Raw genomic sequence first — 5,088 nt, 5'->3', positions numbered from 1 at the left:
TCACATTTAAGTTATTTGTGGTAATTGTTTGCTGTTTATGAATTTTCAGTTGTTAAGCTCAGGCCCTCAAAACACAAAACAGAGAAAACCGCTTCATGAAAACTAAGTTTGGTAGACAGCAACACTGCTGTGTTAGTTCCAGGCCACCCATTTTCTCTACACCCCTATCCTCTACTAGGATTCAGGATTTTACTGAATTTTGGTTGCTTGCAGGGGTAGCAAGGCTTTCCTTTAGCCACTCATGGGAGAGGAACATGTTCTCACCCAAATAATCATAGCCCCTGTAAAAGAATTTGAAAGGAATGCAGTGTTTTGACATAGCCCATGGGCTTTCTCTGGACACCTTACAGCTTCCTATTGCAGAGAAAGTTTGGTGGAAGAAGCAGTTTTTGGCAATTCTGTCTGAGCCAAAACTGAAGGATGAAGCTAAATTTATGTGAGGGCAAGCTGTTCTATTTTTGTTGTGTCTAAATCTCCACTTTCCAAAAATGTAACATGAGCTTGAAAATGAGTTTTGCACAGAAACAATCCACTCCAACATAAGCTGATTTTACTTTTAGTTCTGAGATGCACTGAGGTGCTGAGCTGCTTAAACAGACTAAAATAGACTAAATGTTATTTCTATGCAAATATAAATGTAGAGAGGCACTTTCATAATTATGTACATAGCACAGATGAAGTAGATTGCCTTGTCAGTAGCAAATCCTTTCTGTGTTGTTGTACTAGAAGAAATTCCTTCTGAGGAAAGGAGTTCACAGTAAAGCCACATTTTACCAGGTAGGAGTATCACATACAAACTTGTATCTACCTGCAGCTTCTTGTTCCGAAATACAACTCATGCATTTTGAAAAAAAGTTATTTATTTTCACTGCTTTAATCTCTCTACTGTAGTGTTAGCACTTAACATAAGTATCCACTCTTCTACTGTCCTATTTACAATCCATTGAAATGTATACTCTACAAATACAATACATATTTTCAGAAATGTAAGGGTAATGCACAATTTGGTAAGGTTTAAAAAAGTGACACTCATCTGTACAGGATTCTCAAATAATCCAAAAATTAAAATTTACAAGGCAGTATCCACACAGCTATGTAAGGGCAGGTGCTACAGTGACAAAGCAGCAAACTTGCTAATACAATAAAATACAGAAAATAAAGTGTTTTGGGGCACCAGATAATACACTTAGTACCAGTGAAGTTGTAAATTTAGTAATACCCATATTTCTAGAAACATGTAACTGCAAACCTGGAGAACATTCTGAAAAATATTAAACATTATATACACATGAGGTAAATGTACCTTGGTCTTTTAAGAGGTAATTTGAGTTTAAAGCAACGGATATGGTGAAGGGTTTTTTTTTGTTTGCTTGTTTTTGAAACACAAAATGATCAACACCTTGCAATCATTTCAATGGCACAGTATAAACAAGGAACTAACTAAAAGGTGAGTTTCATGGCAATCACACTCAGAGCCATTACTGAAAAAATAAAATAGCCTCTTACTTCATTTGACACCTTCATGTCCCCATACAGTCAATCCCAATGTCTTTACTTATATACAAAGTCTTTCTTAGGATTACAAGCAGAACCATTGGAGGGTGACAGTGTGTCATACTTGGAGAGTCTGCTTGAGAAACAGCCCAGAATTCCAGCTTTTAAGGTTGGAAGGTCCCTGAAGAATTCCAGCATTTCAAAAATGACATTTCAGGCTTTTCAGCATCAGACCATTTTCAATGCCCCTTGTTCTCCATGTTCATATCCATCTGGTCACAAGTCTGTAAACCAAACTGAGGCTTCAATGCTACTAAAATGTAAAGTTGATTAAATCCAAAAAACTTAAGTGAATGTATAACACACGTAATATTTACAATAAACATTTGCATCAGTATTAATCAGAAACTGTTTTGGTATATACTTGAAATGATACAAAATTAATAATTTTGAACGCTAAAATATTTTGGTCCCCCTGGATTTCCAAGAGCAGATCTGGAGATATTACAATCTTAATTTAAAAAATACTTATGTGTACCTGTGTCCATATATATAAGATATGATCTTACACAGGTAACATTTAAAGTTACATAATATATACAGACACAGCCTTTGTAAAAGGTGTTCAGTTTATATAATGGAAAAGAAGAACAAAGCTTGAAGTTGTGGTGTCAGAACTGAGGATACGTATAGCTCTATTCAGAATTTTCATGTTCTGCAACCCAGTAATAATGATAAGGTTGTTTTAAAATACTGTTCCTTATGCTGTACACACTGTGTCAAGCATCCTTCTGCACTTTGTTTTTGCAGGCTTCTATTACAAAGCTAAATTTTTAAGAACAGTTGCTAGCAATTCAGAAGAATGAAGATTTGCAGGTGGTTGAGGCAATATAACAGTTATATTATTGACAGAATCATCTGTGTGCCATGATGCTGCTCAGTTGCTGTACATCCTCCTTGAAATGCAACAGAATTGTTCAATTTATTTTAGGAAACTAAATGCTATGCTAAAGTTTTGTCGGTGCTAAAAAAACCACTAAAAATTATTTGATGAATTATTCTGCATGGTCTCCTGTTACCACCAAAATTACTACAGATATCTGAGGCAGGCCAGTAGCCTGGTATTTTTGAAGTAGGATCTGTACCATTTTTATCTATGGTAATGACCTAGGACAGCTATGAAAACTTGAAGTGTAAAAAAAAAAAAAAAAAAAAAGCAAAGCAAACAGCATTAAATTGCCGACTAGGAAGCCTTTGATATTAGCAGGGAGAGTGTGACCTATTTTTATAATGACCTGTTTTCTTTAAGTATCTGTACAGATAGATAGAACTTGCTAGAGAGGCTGCCAAGTAGATAGGCTTGGGAGTTACATTATATTCAAACTTTTTTTTTAACAGTCAGTTGAAAAATGCTGTGGTGCACAACTGTCCATGTGCCCAAAGGCATAGTTTATTTGAAATACCTACATGAAGTAATTTTTAATCCATCTTTGATTGATGGAGGCCTGAAGAACATAAGCCTGACTTGTCAGATAATGCCAAACAAACATAAGCGTGACAGCTGTATGTTTAAGCCTAATTGTTTTCTAAGAGCTCCTCTTATTCTTCCATTTTCTCCTGGATACTGTCTTCCAGTATGAATAAACTCATCCATTTTGTTGTTGACAAAAGCATTTCATTATTTGCAGTTTGACCTCCAAGGGTGTGTAATTCTGACATCATTTAAACTTACCTACAAGCAAGCAGTAAGAATATGGAAATACACAAAAATTAGGTGTTAAGGCTTTTCTTGAGTAAGGCTCGTGTTACCTATGTAGCCTCTTCTTCCAGGGCCTCATTCCTTTTCCTGCTTTAGCTGCCACACATCACAGAACCTCAATTGTGCTGCTGCCAGCAACCACCCTGCCTCTGCTACTATCCTGGTAACAAACTCTCAGTGGGCTCTGTGCTGAAGGATGAAAAGGAAGCTAAGTTAAAGGTTGCCATGGGTGTTGCATAGTGGGATGGGTAACTGATGTGTTCTGAGGAGTGACAGGTTAGGCAGCATTATTAATTACCATGCATATTTACATACTGAAATACTGGACATTAATGAAACCAAAGGTCAACCAGACTCTTCCTAAAATTGCAATTAAAAAAACCCAACACTGTAATAGCAGGTTTTTGTTGCCCATTTGGAGAGAATGCAATTTGATTTCTAAACAAGTTTGTGAAAATATTATGATAATCTTAAAACTCAGGGAAATCTTGACTAAAGCCATGCATATTCTTCCGTGTTCTTATGACAACACAAGTCACCATAAGCTTTGTTCTTCTAACAATGAAGAGGATTGCTGGAATCCCCTGATATTTGTATCCAAAGACCTGCAGCTCACCACCTTCTCTAGCTCACCACTTTGTGTATGAGGAACACACAACATACATGCACATAAAATTTATAAGCAGCTTTGAACTGTCTAGTACAAAAGCCCAAATAATTTTTCTCTAATGACAGGTGCATTTAATCCTTGTCTAATTGCAAATATTGTTCTTTGCGCCTTAAGACTCAACAGAACCGCACAGAAAATATGCTTTACATACTTATTTAATGAAGATCTCCCTTAGCATTTTACTTCTCTTGCTACTTTTCTGAAGTAGATAGGTACTTCAAGCACTTTAGAAGTACCACTTGATAAAAAAAAAAAACTTCTACATAATTATGACTCGTAACTTGACAATTACAAAATATGACAGTGAATTTACTAGCTGACGCTATTTAAAACTCCTACAGTGGTTTCAAGAGTCAGATCTTGGTAAAATTGAAGGTACTCCATCAATTATGTACTCACTGTTGCAATGAGTGAGATTTAGATCTTAGCTAGGCAAAGGAACAACTTTTAACTTGTATTTTTGAAACCAAAAGTACCATGGGCTTTGCACAACCCTACTATTTTGCATTAAAAGAGTCAAAAGTGGCACTTACTGGTGTAATACAATCTATTTTGAAGGCAATGTAATGTTCTGAAAAAGTGGAAAAAACCCAGTAATCATGTATAAAGTATAGTTGCATAAGTTATGTTCCCACAACTGACTGAGGTCAATTTGTAAGTCAAGGTAAGAGTCCAAAAGATGCACTACCTTAATAGCTAGCAAGGTATACCCCAATAGTACATTCACAATCTGAATCAAGGAATCGAGACAGTGGTTCAGAGTAGTCAATGTACCAGGCAGAAAAAGTTGCTTTAAGAGCCATCAATGCACTGTAGAACAATATAGTGAACCAGTTCCATTTTAGAAGTGACCTCCTACTTTTAGCACAGTTAACTAGCACAGACCAGCTATTAACTTCCCAAATAAAAATGTATAGATTACCGAAGCTAGAGTACATGATGTTTTGTAAGTAACCTGGGAAAGAGGTTCATAGTGCACAGAAAGACCCAACACAACAGTTTAGCACATCCACAAAAATCCTAATAAGTGACGTTCCTATGAAGTACTAAAAGGCAGCAATATCCTTCTGTTCCCCCAGTGAGGTAGAACAATTAACTTTCTTAACACGCCACTCTGGTGCAGATAGGGATTTTTTTACAGTGTTCTTCGGTAGCAAATCCAGGA

The sequence above is a fragment of the Cinclus cinclus genome, chromosome 1 (assembly GCF_963662255.1).
Source record: "Cinclus cinclus chromosome 1, bCinCin1.1, whole genome shotgun sequence".
In the NCBI taxonomy this organism is placed as follows: Eukaryota; Metazoa; Chordata; class Aves; order Passeriformes; family Cinclidae; genus Cinclus; species Cinclus cinclus.
The sequence above is the reverse complement of the archived record's forward strand: the minus strand, read 5'-3'. Positions refer to the sequence as shown.